The sequence below is a fragment of the Lagopus muta genome, chromosome 1, assembly GCF_023343835.1.
Source record: "Lagopus muta isolate bLagMut1 chromosome 1, bLagMut1 primary, whole genome shotgun sequence".
NCBI lineage: Eukaryota > Metazoa > Chordata > Aves > Galliformes > Phasianidae > Lagopus > Lagopus muta.
In genome coordinates, this window is record NC_064433.1 from 75,519,080 (window position 1) to 75,538,372 (window position 19,293).

Genomic DNA, 19,293 nt, shown 5'->3' on the forward strand with positions numbered 1-19,293 from the left:
CAAACAAACAAAACACAAGTTCTTTTCCCCCAAAGGAAATTTTCCAATATTTCTTCACAGATCTACCCCATGGCTTAAAACAATTGAAATTCAGATTGTTACGTCATATGTCTTGTACTATGCCATGACTTCCCATCTGATACAGAAAAGAAAGACCTTGGAGCTCTTTGATCAGAATGAATTGCTATAGATACCATTAGACCACTGCTTCACCTGTTACATATATATATGCTGCATTTGGGAACAGTGTAGCTCTCTTTTGTGCATCATAAACTACTCTTAGGATAAAAGCCTGAAATCCTGATCTGTTTTCATTCCAACTAGTGTTCTAGAGGCCAGCATTCTTTTGTCTAGTCTTTTCTGATGGCTTCCATGATTTTGAACTGTCAGTTTGCTCTCATACTAGATGGCTTAGATAGAGCATTACTCTTGGTGTTCACAGACAGATATGTGACTCAGAAGGAATCACTGGGCAACAGAGAATGTCCAGCATAACATCTAGAGCACAGAGTATTGTTTTAGGGGAAGAAAATAGGTGGGGACTAGAGAAAGTTCAGGAGAATTACTTTGCTTTTCACTTAAGCTTAAGAATTCTGTGCTGATGACAATCACTGGAGTGCATGATCTTGGTATTCTGAGTAAGAGATCCATGAGAAATAGATTCAGCATTCAGTAGCATTCAAAAATGAAAATCAAGTGATCATTAAGAAAGGCATAAGAAAAACCGTCCCCAATCTTATAACAAATGTTTTCTCATTCTTCCATATCTAAAAGAAATAGGAAAAAAAGAAAAAAGAGGGAGAGAAAAGAAATCTAGAAGAGATGCTGTAGTGAAAATGCTAAGTCACAGCTTGAAACAGTGATTGAGCACCTGGTAGTAAGGGTTGACAACGGAGGCAGGGGTATCTCCTTCTGGAGAGCCTTCCTCCCTCCCTCCCTCCCTCCCCCTAGTGCTGTTGTGTTTGAGCAAATCCTCACTCACTGTTACAAGAACTGCCTGGGTTCTTGCTGCTCTGCTGCCCGTTCTATCATGTTATGGCTGCTTAGTGAAAAATGAGGACAATGCACAGAGTGTGCTTAATGTGGCCGACTTTGAGGGAGAACAATAACTGTCTTCAGCAATTTTTTGTTTGCATTGGACATTCCCAGTCCTTTGCTGGGTTTTAAACTTGTGTGTTTTTCTTCACATTTTCTTTCTCAAAAAAAGAGAAAATACATGTAAAGCAAACAAAGACAATGACAGAGCCTTTATCTGAGATAAAGGTGCTATAGAACAAGATATCAAAGAAAAAAGAATTAACTCACCCCTCCTAGCAACAGTTTGATAAAAAGGGTGAGCTGAGGAATGCAGCCTCCCTTCAGTTCAAATTCTGGCATGTGGGAGAGCACAAGGAGGGGGATGGGAAGAGTAAGTAGAATAAGTGAAGGTTTATTGACTAGAACAGGTTTCTACATACTAAGGCATTTGTCTTTATAACATACGTAATGAAGGCCAGATACCAAGTATTCTTGTTTGACATAGCCCCACTGAAGGCTAAATGGTCCACATAGGACTGTAATGATAATATAAGTAATGATTAAAGGGTGGAGATATGCCAAATTAATTTCTTGCTTTTTATACTGTCAACTGTTCAGTCAGTCCATTGATGTTGAGTAGAAAATCCACAAGTCCTAAATACTTGGCCTTAGTGTTTCTTTTCTTTGTGCTCCCTCTTCGCAGGGAGAAGAGCAATAATCTCGAGAGATTAATCACACAGAAGCACAGAATTGTACAGGTTGATAAAGCATTTTAGCAAAGACTTGTGCAGATCAGCTGCATAGAGGAAATTTGCACCAAAGGAGCCTTCACAGAGAGGCAAATCTGTGGTAATACACAGTGGAAAAAGCCATTATGAAGGGAGGGCACAGCCCCTGACATTTGGCAGCACTGACACGGTATGGGCAGAGGTGGGGGGTGACAGTGGCTGAACCCCAACACATGTATAAAATGTGCTGGTAGGGAGCAGAGCGAATGGGAGTCTGCTACAGGCCACCCAACCAGGATGAAGAGGTGGACAAGACACTTTATAAACAGTTCAATGAGGTCTCAAGCTCACTCCCCCTTGTTCTTGTGGAGGACATCACCTTCCCAGACATCTGCTGGATTTATAATATAGCAGATAGGGAGCAGTCACGGAGATAACTTCCTGACATGACTGGTGAGGGAGCCAAGGAGGGGAAGCAAAATCCTGGACCTGCTGTTTGTTAACAGAGAAGGTCTTGTGGGGGATGTTAAGGTTGGAGTTCATCTGGGGCATAGTGATCACGAGATGCTAGATTTCTCAATCCTTGTTGAACCACGGAGGGGAGTCAGCAGAACTGCCACCTTGAACTTCTGGAGGGCAGACTTTAACCTCTTTAGGACCATGGTTGAGAGGGTCCCTTGGGAGGGAGCTCTGGAGAGCGTGAGAGCCCAGGAAGACTGGGAATTCTTTAAGGAAGTTATTTTAAAGGTGCAGGAGCTGATCATCCCCAAGTCATGGAAGACAAGCCGATGGGCAAGGAGACTGGAATGGCTGAACAGAAACCTTTGGCTGGATCTCAAGAACAAAATTTTGGCCTCTGGAAGAGTGGGCAAGTTACTTATGATGATTACAGGTATGTAGTGAAGCTGTGCAGGGAGAAAACTAGAAAAGCTAAAGCCCAGCTAGAACTGAACTTGGCCACTAGGGTAAAAGAAAACAATAAATATTCTTATATCAACAGCAAGAGGATGGCTAGGGAGAATCTTCATCCCTTGTTGGATGCCGAGGGCAAGTTGGTGACCAAGAATCAGGATAAGGCTGAGGTACTGAATGCCTTCTTTGCCTCAGTCTTTAATAGTAAGACTTGTTACTCCCTGGGAACACAGCCCCCTGTGCTGGTAGATAGGGATGGAACAGAATAGGTCCTGCATAATCCATGATTTGGACCTGCTCTGAAAGCTGGGTGCTCACAAGTCAATGGGACTGGATGGATTGCACCCTAGAGTGCTGAGTTGGCAGATGTGGTTGCCAAGCCACTCTCCATCATTCTTCGGCAGTCCTGGCTAACTGTCCCAGCGGACTGGAGACTGGCAAATGTGACATCCATCTTCACAAAGGCTGGACAGATGATCTTGGTAGCTACAGACCTATCATTCTCACCTCGGTGCTGGGGAAGGTCATAAAATGGATAATCTGGGGAGCCATCATTGACCAATTAAAGGCCAACTAGGGGATCAGACCCAGTCAGCATGGGTTTATGAACGATAGAACCTGTTTGACAAACCTGATTTCATTCTATGACAAGGTGACCCGCTTAGTAGATGAGGGTAAGGCTGTCGATGTGGTCTACCTGAACTTCAAGTAAGGCCTTTGACACTGTCCTCCACAACATTCTCATGGAGAAGCTGGCTGCCCACAGGTTGGATGTGCATATGCTCCGTGGGTGAAACACTGTCTGGATGGCTGTGCCGAAAGAGTTGTGATCAATGGAGTTAAATCCAGTTGGCTGCTGGTCATGAGCAGTGTCCCCAAAGGCTCAGTACTGGGGCCACTTCTATTTAATATCTTTATTAATGATCTTGATGAGGCGATTGAGTGCACTGTTAGTAAGTTTGCCAACGGCACCAAGATGGGAGGGAGTGTTGATCTGCCTGAGGGGAAAAGGGTACTACAGAGAAACTTGGATAGACTGGATTGATGGGCCAAGTGTTGGGTCCTGCATTTTGGTCACAACAATCCCAGGCAACCCTACAGGCTTGGGGAGGAGTGGCTGAATAGCTGCCTGTTAGAAAGGGATCTTGGTGTACTGACGGACAGCCAGCTGAATATGAGCCAGCAGTGTGCCCATGTGGCCAAGAAGGCCAATGGCATCCTGGCTTGTATCAGGAATGGAGTGGTGAGCAGGACTAGGGAAGTAATCCTGCTCCCATACTCGGCATTGGTGAGGCCTCACCTCCAGTACTTTGTACAGTTTTGAGCACCTCAGTACAGAAGGGACACTGAGGTGCTGAAGCAGGTCCAAAGAAGGGCAAGAAGACTTGTGAAGGGTTTGGATAATATGCCCTATGAGGAGAGACTGGAGGAACTGGGAATGTTCAGTCTGGGGAAAAGGAGGCTGAAGGGAAACCTTATTGTTCTCTTCCAATATCTGACATGTTCTTACAGTGAGAGCGGGGTTGATCTCACTGGTGACAGGTGACAGGATGAGGGGTGATACCATTCTGATGGTATTGATTCAGGTACTTTGTACCAAACACTTATAACAGATGATAATAGCAATTACACAATCTGTAATTCCTGTTATCACAACCAGGAGAACCCAGATAACCATTTGACAGGATACACACTATATCCTGTCTCCTTACCCCGCATACGACTTACAAGGTCTGTTTGTGGGTGCTCCCCCAAGGAGCTGCTCACCAGAGCCTGCCCACCCCAGCTGGCAACCTACCAAACCCGTGAGCTCACTAACTCAGGGGCAGCAGCAACAGCTATACCCAGTGTAGGACATAGGGCTTACAGGTTCCCCTCATTCCATACAATACCTGGTCTGCCATGTGATGGTCCTTGTCTGCTCCTGCAATGACTGGATGAGAAAGGGGAGTCCTTGCAAGAAATCTCGAGGCGCTCCTAAGGTGTCCCCTCTCTCAGCCTGTGGTCAAGCAGACGTTGTCCCATCTAGAGTGCCAAATTGATGTGCAGAATCAAATTCTGTACCACAAGTAAGATTACAAAGCAGGTATGGTTTATTCAGTGCTGTGCAGACGCCGGGTGCAAGGGGGATAGATCCACATAACTTGCACAACGTAGGGCAAAAATTTGGTACAGATATAGGCTGAACTAACACATAATCAATGATTTTCCTGGAATTTGTATACATATTCATTACATTTCCAAGAACCCATCAGCATATGGTGCCTCCCTCTTGTACGTGTGCTGTGAGCAGTGGGGGTCTCCTTCTGGTGGTCATGGGATGAAGGTTCATTGTCTTCAGCCGAAGTAATCCTATCAGACCTGTTCCTTGTGTAATGTTTCTTCAAGTTTACAATAGAGTTTTGAGATGTTCTTTTCTTATCTGGCCTCTCATCCTGCTTACTTGCGTTCCTATACAATGGTTAACCCTCAGTTTGTCCTTTCCTAACTCAGGGGAAATGGCCTCAACTTGTGCCAGGGTAAGTTTAGGTAGGATATCAGCAAATGCTTCTTTCCAGAAAGGATTATTAAGCACTGGAATAGACTCCCCAGGGAGGTGGTTGAGTCACCATTCCTGGATGTGTTTAGAAGCCGTTTGGATGTGGTGCTCAGGGACATGATTTAGCGGAGGGCTGTTAGTTAGGGTAGTATGGTTAGGTCATGATTGAACTCAATGATCTATAAGGTCTTTTCCAACCTGAGTGATTCTATGATTCTATGACCCAGGAACAGTGCAAACAGGATGTGGCTGGCAGTTTTTGGGGACAGGTTGTGCAGGGCCAATGAGCAGTGTGTGCAAGTACCCTGCCACTAGAGAGATAAGTTCATTAGGCAGTTATCACCTGCAGAGTACAGGGTCATTACACTCTAAGTGCAGGATTATCACCCTCCAAGGACAGAGACTTAGTTCAAAAGAGGTATAGATTTCTAATCGTGGCTTCTTTAAAATGTGTAACTACGTAAAGAAAATAAACCTAAGAAAGCTGCAGTCCAAACCCATTTAGTTTTATGTTCGTCTATTCCTTCAACATAACAAGCTCACACCAAAGAAGATAAATTTCATTAAATCACTTCCACATAATCACTGTTGGAAATATCCAAATAATTTTTGTCAGAACGGTATCTCTGATAGAAGCGGATTTCATTCGCAATTGCAATGGCGGGCGTCCATCAAGCAGGAGTACCCTTAAGGACAAAATGACAACTTTTTGTACCTTGTTTCCCATTTTGCCTGTTTTCCCATCAGCTGGGTACTCCAGGTTCACAGTCTTATCAAAGTTTACAGTTGTTAATTGGTGTGTTATCTGGTGTCAGTCAGTAGCCATCCTGCTGTTTCCAAGATGTCTCAGTGTTCTTCTTGTCGTATATGGTGATTTTCTTCAAAGCCTTCATTAAACAAAGAGCAAATGCCAGGCATTCCTGATATCTCTTCCGTGGGCATGCCATGACTTGTTCTCTGCATTCTTGGGGAAGGTTCATCTAGAGGATAAGTGATGCAAACTATCAGAATAGTAGAATAGAATAGAATCTCTGGTAGTTTGCATCACTTATCCTCTAGATGAACCTTCCTAAGGAATGCACACTCAGTATATGTGTGTATATGTGTATATTTTGTCATACACCGCAAGAACATCCTGAACAGGATTGATTAAACCAGAGAACAAGTAGACAATAAGGAATTGTTGGTTATGTGCTTTAAGCAGGACTCTCCTGGCTGCAAAGAAAAGTTTAAGATATAGATTATAAACCTGTATGAGCTGAAGGGAAAATCACTAAATGGAATTCCAAGGTGATCCTGTGAAAGGAAAGCAGGAGAGCTTCTGAAATGTTGTTTCTGCATTAGAATTGGATAATATTATTTTTATTTCATGATCTCTGCTATCATAGTTCTTTTTGGGAGTCCTTCTACTTAGCTTGGGGAAGATCTCTGATAAGTTTACATCACTTATCTTCTAGACGAACCTTCCCAGGAACGCATGCTCTGTATACAGGTGTATATATGTATATTTTGTCATACACACTTCAAGAATATCCTGCACGAGATCAAACCAGAGAACAAGCCATGGCATGCCCAAGGAAGCGCCTGAAGAGGCATTGGAAGGCCTGGCATCATCCCCCTCCCCCCCCCCCCCCCCCAGTGCTCTTTGTTTAACGATGACTTTAAAGAAAATCATCATATCAATACAACAAGGAGAGCACCGAGACATCTTGGAAACAACAGAATGACTACTGACAGACACCAGATAACAAATAAATTAACAAGTAAATGGCAAATGTAAACCTTCTGATAAGGTTGTGAACCTCGAGTACCCAGCCATTGGGGAAACAGGGGAGGGGGGGAGGCAAGGGGGGGAAAACAGGGTGTAAAGGCTGTCATGCTGTGTCCATAGGCGCGCTCCTGCTTGCGGGATGCTCGCTATTGCAATCGCGAATAAATTCTGCTTTTATCACAGATACTGTCCTGACAAAAATTACTTGGATATTTCCAACATTTCTAAAGCACAGAACTTCAGAATCACCTAATCAGTTTCTCATGTAAACACATCCATCTTCCTAAACCTTTAACCACTTAGACCTAAATGTAAACTTTAAAAATTATCTGCTTCTGTAAAATTCTTACAGCCTACATTGCACTGGAAAGGGATGAGATATCCAAACTAATGACTTTTTTTACTCTTACTAAAAAGAGAAACTCTGCATAGTAGTAGCAGATCTGGGGGACCTTGGAGAAATGTTGGAGAAATGCTTCATGAGAGCTGGCTATCTTCTACAGGTAAGACTCAGACCCATCTGCTGGTCCAGTATAATTGCTCATGTGTCTTGCTACAAACCAGACTGACAGATTGAAATTAGAATTATCTGCTCTCCTTTCTCCTTTCTGTTCTCCTTCACTTTTCATTTGTACTGTATTTGGTTCACTGTGCACTTTTAGCAGAATGGGAGGAGTGAGGGGAAGGTGGTAAGGAAAAACCAGGTCCAAATAAGTCACCCCTGAGAGATAATGAATGCTTTTTCAATTGCAGCTGGACTGCTCTATTGCAGAATGAAAATTCTGAACTAAATTACACTAAATTTGCAGGGCGAAACACAGTCACTTGCATTTCCATGAATAAATATAAAACAAAGATTGTGAAATATGGACCAACATTTTGCTCCCTTAAATTCCCTGAGGATTAGTTACTGACTTCTATGATCTAGGGCCACTGTTAGCATTGCTATTAAGTCAGTAGATTTTTATCCTCGTTTTTAATTCTTCAAGAGTTGTTGTTAAGAAAGTAAAATGTTGTCCTTGGACTCACATGTGTATTTTTCTTAATTTTCTCATTTGGGGTTTGCTGTTAAAAATGTGCATAGCCATTCAGTATGAGTTTCATTAAAAAAGAAAAAAGAAAAAAGAAAGAAAGAACAAAAAAAAAGAAAACTTATCCAAAGATACAACTGGTACTTAATGAGAAAATTGTCTACGCTTCTACCTAATATGCTCTATGCTTTCATGACACTTATGCTGACACTTATCCTAACTGATAATAGCAATCTTTTACTCTGCTACATAAAAATACAGAGGTCAAACAGCTAAGAACTTATGTCGTACAAAAGATATTCCACTTATATATATTACTTGTGCTACACATGCAAACATTTTCCTGGGCAGTACATACATATTCAATATATTCCCCAAAATCATTAACGTAGTATTGTGCTTCCTTGCACGTATTCAGTCTTCTTGTGGTGGTCATCCATGGACCCTCTGAATGATGTTAGTAGTGTTCCTCACTGTATCCGTTGGTTGAATCTAATCTTCATGGATGCTCAGTTAGCCCCTTGTCTTGATTGCACAATATTTGCTTTCACAAAATCAGTTGATTCAAAGCAGAACCTCCAAGTACCAAGTAGATAATACTTGGTACAAAGACACAGATTATTCCTCTTTTCTAAACAACTACAGGGTCATCTATCAAAAGGACTCTTCCTGTTTTCTAAACAAACTGCAGGGCTATCCATCAACAAGCATTAGCTACCTTAACAACATAGCTACAACTTCTACTACTGCAGTTCATTGCAACAACATTAAGTATACTTGCATTTTGCTAGTAGGTTTGTATTTGGACATAGACATTCTTAGTCATATGATGATGAGGCAGTAACTGCTGAGGCAAGAGGGGAAAATCTAAGGAAATACTTGAAAAGAATAAATGAATTATCTTTTAGGGAGGTGAAAAGACCAGCTGCCCAGCTCAAGTGCCTCCACAATAATGCACACAACTTGGGAAACAAACAGGAGGAGCTGGAAAGCTACAATGCTTCTAGAAAACCATGATTCCCATGACTGGAGTGTGGATATTGACGCCTACAAGCTGTTCAGAAAGGACAGATGAGGAAGGAGGGGTGGGGGGTGTTAATATCTACATCAGGAAGGGAATTGAATGTGAAGAGTTGTCCCTAAAGTATAGTCATGAGTAAGTCGAAAGCCTATGGCTGACAGTTAGAGACCAAGGCAGCAAAAGGAGCCTTATGATCAGTGTCTCCTACAGACCATCAAATCAAGCAGAGCCTGTTGATGAGGCATTCTACCTCCAGCTACAGAAGGTGTCATGATCTCAAGTGCTTGTCCTGCTGGGGGACTTCCACCACTGACATCTACTGGAAAAGTAGCAGGCCAAGCTGTAGGCAATCCACGAGGCTCCGGGAGTGCATTGAGGATAAATTCCTGAGTCAAGGAATAGAAGACTTTACCAGGGGGGTTGTAATACTGGACCTTTTGCTCACCAGTGCAAATGAACTGACTGGTGACATCAGCACTGGGGGCTGCCTTGGCTGTAGTGATCATGCTATGGTTGAGTTCACACTTCGGAGGGATATGAGACAGGCAAAGAGTAAAATTAGGACCAAAATTTAGGAAAACTAATGAATACATTCCTGCTTTCTACCACATCGTGGCTCAAGTCTCCTCATCATTTCTTCAGAGATTCCAAAAGATTTTGTTAAATGGTTGCTTCTTTCCATAAACTTCAGCAAATCTGCATTTGGACTCTCAAATTCTATTACTATTTTAAGTACAATTTGGTTAGATAATAAAGAACTCTGAATAATGTTAAAAGCCTGCTCCTCTGTATTTCCCTCATATGTATGTTATTCAACAGAGAGTTTACCACTGTTTGATAGGCAGAACCTAAGTGAAAAACTTTATTTACAAAATTTTGCTGAAAAAAAAGAAAAACAATAAACAGAAAGGCAACATTAATGGACATTCGTAATATGGAGGCAAATTGCAAAGTTATGAATTTGCTGGACGTTCAGCATTCCCAAAATAATAGAAGTCCTGAGGCAATTTTTTTAAAACAGCACATACTTCAACTTTCCATTATTTCTTGCTTTTTCTGTGGGAACAAATGCAAGGTTCATCACAGAATCAGAGAACAGTACGTAAGAGTTCAATCAGATTAATTTAATTCCTATGCATCTCTTTAACTTATCAGTGGAATATTACAAATTTTAATTAAAATTTCAATTCATTAAGGGCATTGGCAGTTTCTCTTACTGTACTTTTCAAATAGCCAGTTTTGTTTCACCTGGATGTCTTGGTGAGTGTTGAAGCCCTTGTCTATCACATCACAAATGGGAAAGAACTGATGCGCTTTTCCCAGTACAACAGGTCCTGTATCCTATTCTCCAGTCCTGTTCCTCTTTGTTTCTTCTGGGGGCATAGGACTGGCCCTGACTCCCTGCCTTCTGACTATCATAGAATCACAGAATCACAGAATTACAGAACAGCCTGGGTTGGAAGGGACCTCAAGGATTATGAATCTCCAACCCCCCTGCCACAGGCAGGGCCACCAACCTCTCCATTTAATACTAGACCAGGCTGCCCAGGGCACATCCAATCTGGCCTTGAACAGGGACAGAGCATCAACAACCCCTCTGGGCAGCCTCACCTCTTTCCAGCACCTCACCACTTTCTCTGTAAAGAACTTGCCCCTTGACATCCAACCTAAATCTTCCCTCCCTCAACTTCAAACCATTTCCCCTTGTTCTGCTGTTATTTACCCTTTCAAAGAGTTGATTCCCCTCCTGTTTGTAGGCTCTGTTTAGGTATTGAAAGGCTGCAATGAGGTCTCCTCACAGCCTTCTTCTTTTCTCCAGGCTGAACAAGCCCAGCTCCCTCAGCCTGTCTTCATAGGGGAGATGCTCCAGTCCCTTGATCATCTTCGTGGCTCTCCTTTGGACCCTCTCCAACAGCTCCCTGTCTTTCTTGTACTGGGGGCTCCAGATCTGTACACAGTACTCCAGATGTGGCCTCACAAGAGCAGAACAGAGGGGAACAATCACCTCCCTTTCACTGCTGGCCACCCCTCTTATGATGGAGCCCAGGACACCATTTGCTTTCCGAGCTGCAAGAGCACATTGCTGGCTCAAGTTAAGCTTTTCATCCATCAGGACTCCCAGGTCCTCCTCTGCAGGGCTGCTCTCAAGGACTGCTCCTTCCAGTCTGTATGGAAGGAGCAGTCCTTGATTGATGGGATTCCTCCGGCCCAAGAGCAAAGGCTTGCACTTTGCTGTGTTGAAATTAGGTTCACCCGGCCCCACCTTTCAAGCCTGTTGAGGTCCCTCTGAGTGGCATCCCTTTCTTCCATCATCAATGTCACTGAATATTTTGGGATGCTGCCAATTCATTTACTCACAAATTCTGATCTGAAATCTGTGCAAGGAAGAAAAAAGTGTGCAAATTAGACACTCTTAATGATACATTCCACAATCTCTTAGCAACCACCTCTTTAATTTAATTAGCCACAAAAGCTCAGACAAATATAAAGCTTCGAAGAATAAAAGCCTTTTGAAAATGTCTATTTTTAATTGGCTGCACGAAGGACAGCAATTGGGATGGTGACTGAGGAAGAGAGAGTCTGAAGGACAAGACAAAAAAACAAAAACAAAAAAACCTAGGTCTTAAAAGGAATCTCAATTTTTTTTAATAAAATCAATTATCATGAACAAAAAGAAAGTGAGAAAAGTAGACATACAAAAATAAATAAATGAATAAAGTCCCTTACAAGATGTTCAAGTGGTACGCTTCTGACTGATCATCCGAACAGCACATATCACAACTTGCAGTACATTATGTGCATATGATAGGCAATGAATGGAAGGTATATAATGACTGATGGAACTTGAGGAATCGTCTATGTGAACTGAAATTTTAAATCACTAAAATTAAGAGAAAGAAAATAGATTATGGAATTCTAAAACATCTTACGGCTTTGACTTCCACCTGTGAAACCCCTGGTGTACATGGTGGTAAGATTGCATAAGTTAGTCACATTCCAAAGAGATTTTGTGAAAATTTTTTATATCTTCTTCACGAAAAAAAAAAAAAATATGTATTCATGTTTGAGTATAACTTTGATCTTAAAATGATTCTGGGAGGTCTCACATAAGTCTTTTTCCCTCCCAGAATTTGCAGCATCAATACAAAAGGAGCAAAAAGCTTTCCCTAACACACATGGTTATGGTTCAAAGGTACTATTGACGAACTGTGTTTTTCCATGCCTCATGTGACATTTGGCAAGATTCATTGCAGGACCATAATTCAGTTATCATGTGGATTATTCTGCCCATGAAGAAGTGAAACTGCTTCTGGCAGGTACTCAGCAATATCAGGCAAAATACTTGCAGGTAGGACAACAGTCATATACAGAAAGAAGAGTTGATGTCACCCAGCTGGTGAAGGAGACCACAGCACTCCTTCACAGAAGCCAGCCTAAATCCAAAAGTCTCTCTTCTCCCTTCAGAGACTGGCCCCTATATGAGCCCAGCGTGGCTCTACCCCTTCTGGTGCCATGGGGTGAAGAGATGAAAACAATTTGCCTGTGCTCTCTTGGCTAGGATACCCCTTCACCAGGTGCTGAATCACCAGTTCAAGTCATGGCCATACAGGTCATCTACACTCCACCCTTCACAGAATGAACAGTGATTGGGCACATTTGCAGGGAGATGAGCCATACATTGAATTACAATATATAGAGTCAACAACTTGTGTTCAAAATACGCAGACGTCTGTAAACATTGAGTGCGTAGACTTTGTAGTTGTTGCAGGATCACATACAAGGTTTGTAGTTGTCACAGGATTGCATATGTTGCAGAATTTATTCAGTGGATGTTTCCAGAATGTCCAGTTTGTTGAGGTTTTTTCCCCCTCAAGAAAGTCCACCACCAGGTGCCATTGAGGAGCAGAATGCTATGATGTCTCTTCAGCAACACTGGAGCATATCAGAGTTCAGAAATGTTGCTCTTGCTGGTGGCTTTGTGGGCTATGGATTGCAGGGGGAGTAAAACAAATGCTTAACCAGTACCATAACAGGCAAGTCTGCCCTTTAACATGCATGCAGTATTACAGTCCTGGCTCAATATTTCTGCCCAAACAGGGGCATGCCCAAGCTGTTTGTACCACACCCTTTGGCCTGAAATTGATTGTTGGATGATTGTATCAGGCATCAAAGGGAGGATTTTTGACCTGGCAGAGCAACCCAATTAGTGCTCCTTTCATAATGAAAATTCAGGTTTGTATTATAATATCTGGGATCCATATACCAATTACTTGTGGAGTTTCCAAACCCTCCTTTTCTACTAACATCCCCCATGGTGCAAGTAGGCTGCATCACTTCAGTCCTACCTGCACCTCCCAAGGCCACTTTACCTTATGGGTCCCTGGTGCAAGGTCTTCAGAAGCAGGCAGCAGCAGATTATTTAGCATCCTAACTTGGGGTTTCAAGCATACATCATTTCCCTTAATTTGGATCCTACGCAGAGCACTGGGTCAACCATCTTTGGGTCTTTAATTTAAACCTCTCAGCATCTCATACAGTTTTTTGCAGTCCTCTACAGGGACTGGGAGTCAGTCTTCAGAGTGGCCTTTAGAATGCCATTATACTGCTCTATCAGGCCCACTCCCAGTGGATTAGAAGTCAGATGGAATCATCATTTGAAGTTTTTTACTCAGCCCACTTCCGTGTCATTCTACCCATAAAATGTGTTCCTTGGTCACTCTCAATGACCTGAGAAGTACTGCATGTTGCTATCAATTTGGTGAGTTCCTTGATGGTGTAGGACTGATTTGCACAAGGTACTGGATAGGCTTGCTGTATCAACACAGGTTTGAGTGTTCCTGGTCCCTTCAGACCTGAGGTAGAGGGAACTATATAGACAACCTACCAGCTCTGCAAGGGATTGTGTCCTCTGGCAAGGTGAGCTGTCATCTCTAGTAGTGGTCTTGGTTGCATTCTGGCACAGGCTTCATAGCTGTGACATACCTGGACAGGTGTGTCCAATATCTGATATTTGGACAGGCATTCTTCATGCTTTTACTACTGCCCACATCAACTTTTGTCTGGCATGTCACAACTTCTTGTATAACTGGTGAGCAGCATTCTGTGCTGGTGAATCTTCCAGCCACCTTACCCAAGCCACTATGTCAGCTTCATAATTTCCAGGTGACTACATGAGCTGATACCCAGATACATGATAAGCATACATTGTACTGTGCTGTGTGGTAACTCTTGAGTCACAGCCTGAACCACTAATGGAGCACCTGGAGAAAGGATGTGGGCAGTCCTGGGAGCACCAGTGAAGGCTATTCATTCGTGTGACTGGAAGGGATGGAGTCTGGCTCCACCTCCCTTAGCCCATTTAAGGGCTGACTGTCACTCTGGATAAATCTCTGTCTGGAGATCCCTCCTTTGTGGAATTTTCCCTTATGAGCCTAGATCTTCAGAGGTGGGTGAGTAGTCCTTTTTCTTTCCTTTATAGCATCTTTCTGTTGTGCTAGTCTCTCTGTCATTATGCTTCTTGTATCACCTTTTCATCATGTTGGTCTTTTTGATTGTTATATGTACCTAACTATATTCCATATATCAATCTACGTGTCTTGGCCCCAGATTGGTTGGGCATAGATACTAGAGTTCTGAGCAGCCCACTGTGCAATCCAAAGTGTGAGTTCTGGATAGACAGCCCAGTTATCTGTGCAGATGTTCAACATTATCACCACTTACTTATGGAGTTACTGATGCCTGCTCTTCTACTTACATGCTAGATATGTTAGTTGATGCTGCCCACAGATGCAGTTGGTGCCCTGTCCCTGAAAACTTTCAAGGCATGGCTGGATCAGGCCCTGGACAATCTGATCTAGCTATGTATGTCCCTGTTTATTACTGGGGAAATGACTTTTAAAGGTCCCTTCCAACTCTAAGGATTCTATGATAATAATAACTATAATGAGAAAAGAATATATAAACAAGCAATACACAGTGCAATTACCACCTGGTGACTGGGCAGATAGTGATAGGACAAGAGCGGATGGTTTTAAACTGAGACGGGGAGGTTTAAGTTGGATCTCAGGAGCGAGTTTTCCACTTAGAGGTGATGGCACACTGGAACAGGTTGCCCAAGGAGATTGTGGATGCCCCATCCCTGGAGGCATTCAAGGCCAAGCTGGATGTGGCTCTGGGCAGCCTGGTCTAGAGGTTGGTGACCGTGCACATAGCATGGGGGCTTGAAACTAGGTGATCTTCGAGGTCTTTTTCAACCCAGGCCATTCTATAATTGTATGACTGGTGACTGGTCAGTTCCCAAGCCATAGTAACCCCCTGACCAATTCCCTTGATTTTATTGTTGAACATGATGCTTTATGGCATGAAATATTCTTTTGGCCAGTTTAGGTCAGCTGTTCTAACCATGTTTCCTCTCAGCTTGTGCATTACCAGCCTCCTCACTGGCAGGGCAATATGTGAAGCTGAGTAGTCCCACAGTTAGTGTAAGAACTGCTTAGTAATTAAAATACTGCAGTGTTAACAACATTGTTTTCATCCTAAATCCACAACGCAGCACAATAGCAGTTACTATGAAGAAAGTTAACTTTCTCCCAGGACATCCTGTAAGAAGCTGTGAGTGTAAATTGCTGTAAGTTTACTGTTATCTTTTCATCACTGTATGAAATGCTGAGTCATGGCCTGAACCTCTGATTGATCACCTGAGGTGAGCAATGAGTCAGTCACAGGAGCACAGGTGAAGGCAATTCACCTGTGCTACTGGAAGGGGTGGAGCCTGGCTCCACCTCTCCTAGACCTACTTAAGAGCTGGCTACCAGTGGGGAAGGAGCTCTTCTGGAGATTCACTCTGCTGGAGTTTTGTAAGTGAGCCCAGGATAGGGGTAAGCTTTCTGTTTGTTCTCTTTTTACTATCATAGTCTGTTTTGCCTAACTCTCTTGTTTGTTTTGTAATTATAACATCTTAATATTCATTGATTATACAGGATGCAATCCTCATCAGCAATGGCAGGTTGATTACATCAGGCTTGGTCCAAGGGGGCAAGATATGCCCTGACCTGTGTTGATACTGCAAGTGGACTACTGCAGGCCTATCCAGCACCGAAAGCAAACTAGACATATACCATCAGGGCACTCACTAAATTGATGTCTGCCTATGGGACACCTTAAGTCATTGAGAGTGACCAAGAAACTCATTTTATTGGTGCAACGATACAGCGCTGGGCAGAAAAAAATAACATTGAATGGCGATTCCACCTGCCATATAATCCAAAAGGGGTAGGCCTCATTGAGTGTTATAATGGTATTCTTAAGGCTGCCCTGAAGACAGACTCTCACTCCCTGCAGGGGTGGATGAGAAGACAGTATGAAACCTTGCGGGACCTGAATGAAAGACCCTGAGATGGCAGACCCAGTGTCCTGAGAATGTTGCAGGCAACATGGGCTGCCCTGCTTAGGATCCAAATTACGGGCACTGATAATCAGGTAAGACCCCAGATTGGTAATGGAAATAATCTTCTGTTCCCTGCCCCCGAGAATTTTGATCCAGGTTCCCATAGAATAAAATGGCCTTGAAAGGTGCAGGTAGGACCTAAGTGGTGTGGCCTATTTGTATCTTAGGGGAGATTGCTGGACGTGGGAGGCTCAGTAGTCCCTCTGGTAAATGGCCTACTGATATTGTGGTCAACACTCTAATCTTCATTGCTAAAGGGACCCCCATCATGTCCATGAATGTATTCAGTTGTCAAGGCTCAGCTGACATGCACCAACTGTGCATAAGTATCTTGAATTTGTATTTCTATTTTTCTAATTAGGTGAATCTAAAGTAGCCATAAATTTGTCTGAAGTTTTTTTTAGAGAGAAACATATTTTAGAAGCTTTTCTTAAAGGAACAAAACCTGAGTCTGATCCAGCATGACTGGCACAATCTGGAAAAAACTCCAACAGTGCCCAATTTGAATTATTTGCATCTGAAATATATGTTGTCTCCAGAGTACAAGCCTAGCCTTTGCATGAAGGTGAAGGCAGATTACAAGAAAAATTGAACTTCTGATTCTCTATTCAGCTTCTAAAGTAGAAATGGCTCTGATCACGTAGAGCAAATCAGGCAGAATCTATCTATTCTGACATAGCCTGGTTTGTTCAGCCAATAGGGATTAGTATATTACTTTAAGGACCAACATATTACTTTAGCAAAAGGAATCAATGAGTGCTAATTCTTAAACTTTCAACTTTGATGTGTGAACAACCTTGTTTTCTCTCAATTCTGCTTCATAAGAAGCTATCATAACAGATTACTTATCTGCATTTTGCCACATGCATGGACATTTTTCTCAGATTTCACATACGTTGCTTTGGATCATTATGACCTAACGAATGGAAATGTGCCACTTTGGTGGAAAAACAGTTATAGGTCAGCCAAAAGTCTTAGTGATGGTGGAAAAATGGAGATTAAGGAAGTAGGCGTACAACCACCCTAGGTTCTGATGCACATGCCCAGAGGGACACTACCGTGTGTGAGTTCTTGGAGAAGAATGAATATGCATGCCAATGTACTGCATATGTCTTACCTGTTTAAATGCAGAAACTGAACTCTGAGAGTGCATCCTTGTTTGTCAAGTTGCCCAGTAAGTATCATGAGGAATAAAGGAATGCTACTCTCTAACACCACATCGGAGTTTGGATTTTGGATGACAATTTTGTATTTGATTCCTAATCAGTACTTTATACCTCTTAAAACATACTATCTTTCAAGAAATTCAAGGTACAGTTCCTCATACTTGGGGCAGTGGCTTTCCATTAAGTTCTCTTCCTTTCCAGAGTGATTTATTTATTAGCTGTGTGGCAGGACATTAAACTTCAGGTATTTCAGGAAAAGGGAAATATAAACTCCTATTTTCAAGAAGGGGGAAAAAAAAAATCTAAAACTACAGGCTGGTCATTTTCGCCTCTGTGCCTGACAAGATCATGGAACAGATCCTCCTGAAGGCCCTACTGAGGCACATGGAAAATAAAGACAAGATGATTGATGGTAACCAACATGGCTTCACCAAGGGCAAGTCATCCCTGATAAACCTGGTGGCCTTTTATGATGGAGTTACAGCATCAATGGATAAAGGAAGAACAACTGACATCATTTACCTGGACTTGTGCATAGCATTTGACCCTGTCCCACATGATGTTGTGATCACCAAATTGGAGAAAAATGGAATTGATGAATGAGAATAAGGAATTGGCTGGATGGCTGCACTTAAAATACTAGGGTCAATGGCTAAGTGTCCAAGTGGAAATCAGTAATGAGTGGCATGCCTCAGGGATTGGTTCTGGGACTGGTATTACTTAGCATCTTTGTAGGCAACAGGGACAGTGGGTTCAAGTGTACTCTTGGCAAGTTTGTAGATGACACCAAGCTGGGTATTGCCGTTGACATGCTAAATGGAAGACGTGCTATGCAGAGGGACCTGGGCAGGCTTGAGAGGTGGGCATGTGCCTCTTAAAGTTCAACATGGTCAAGTGCAAGGTCCTGCATCTGAGTCAGGGCAATCCCAAGCACATATACAGGTTGCGGGGAGAATGGTTTGAAAGCAGCTCTGAGGAGAAGGATGTGGGAGTTTTGGTTGATGAAAGACCCAGTGTGAGTCAGCAATGTGCACTTGCAGCCCAGAAGGCCAGCCATATCTTGGGTTGCAATAAGAGACGAATGACCAGCAGGTAAAGGGAAGTGATTCTGCCCTCTACTCTGTTCTCATGAGACCTCACCTGGAGTACCACATCCAGTTCTAGGGCCCCCAGCACAATTGAGCTGTTGGAGTAGGTCCAGAGGAGGGCCATGAAGATGACTGGAGAGCTGGAGCACCTCCTTTATGAGAATGGGCTGAGAGAGCTGGGGCTCTTTAGCTTGGAAAAGAGAAAAGGCTCTGGGGGGGCCTTATAGTGGCCTTCCAGTACCTGAAGGGGGCCTACAGGAAAGCTGAGAGGGACTTTTTGAAAAGGCATGTAGAACAGGACAAGAGGAAATGGTTTTAAACTGGAAGAGTGTAGATTTAGACTAGAAATTAGGAATAAATTCTTTACTGTGAGGGTGGTAAAACAATGTAACTGGTTGCCCAGAGAGGCTCTGGACACCCTGTCTCTAGTTGCATCCAAGGCCATGCTGGATGGGGCTTTGAGCAGCCTGGTCTAGTAGGAGATGTCCCTGCCTGTAGCAGGGGATTGGAACTAGACGATCTTGGAAGGTCCCTTCCAACCTAAACTATTCTATGATTCGATGAAGTACAAAA

At 43.0% G+C, this 19,293-nt stretch overlaps 1 protein-coding gene across 2 annotated transcripts in view; it reads left to right on the forward strand.

The window, feature by feature from the left end:
• Window positions 1-19,293, forward strand: part of LOC125697541 (protein arginine N-methyltransferase 8) — a 152,374-nt gene that overhangs the window by 79,563 nt on the left and 53,518 nt on the right. Inside the window, exon 11 of one of the 2 annotated variants that reach the window (XM_048954881.1) lies at window positions 7,385-18,579. The exons of the other annotated variant lie outside the window; for it this stretch is intronic. The gene's annotated coding sequence lies outside the window, so the exon portion shown is untranslated. Of the gene's footprint in view, window positions 1-7,384; window positions 18,580-19,293 lie in introns of those variants that run through there. 2 annotated transcript variants of the gene reach the window in all.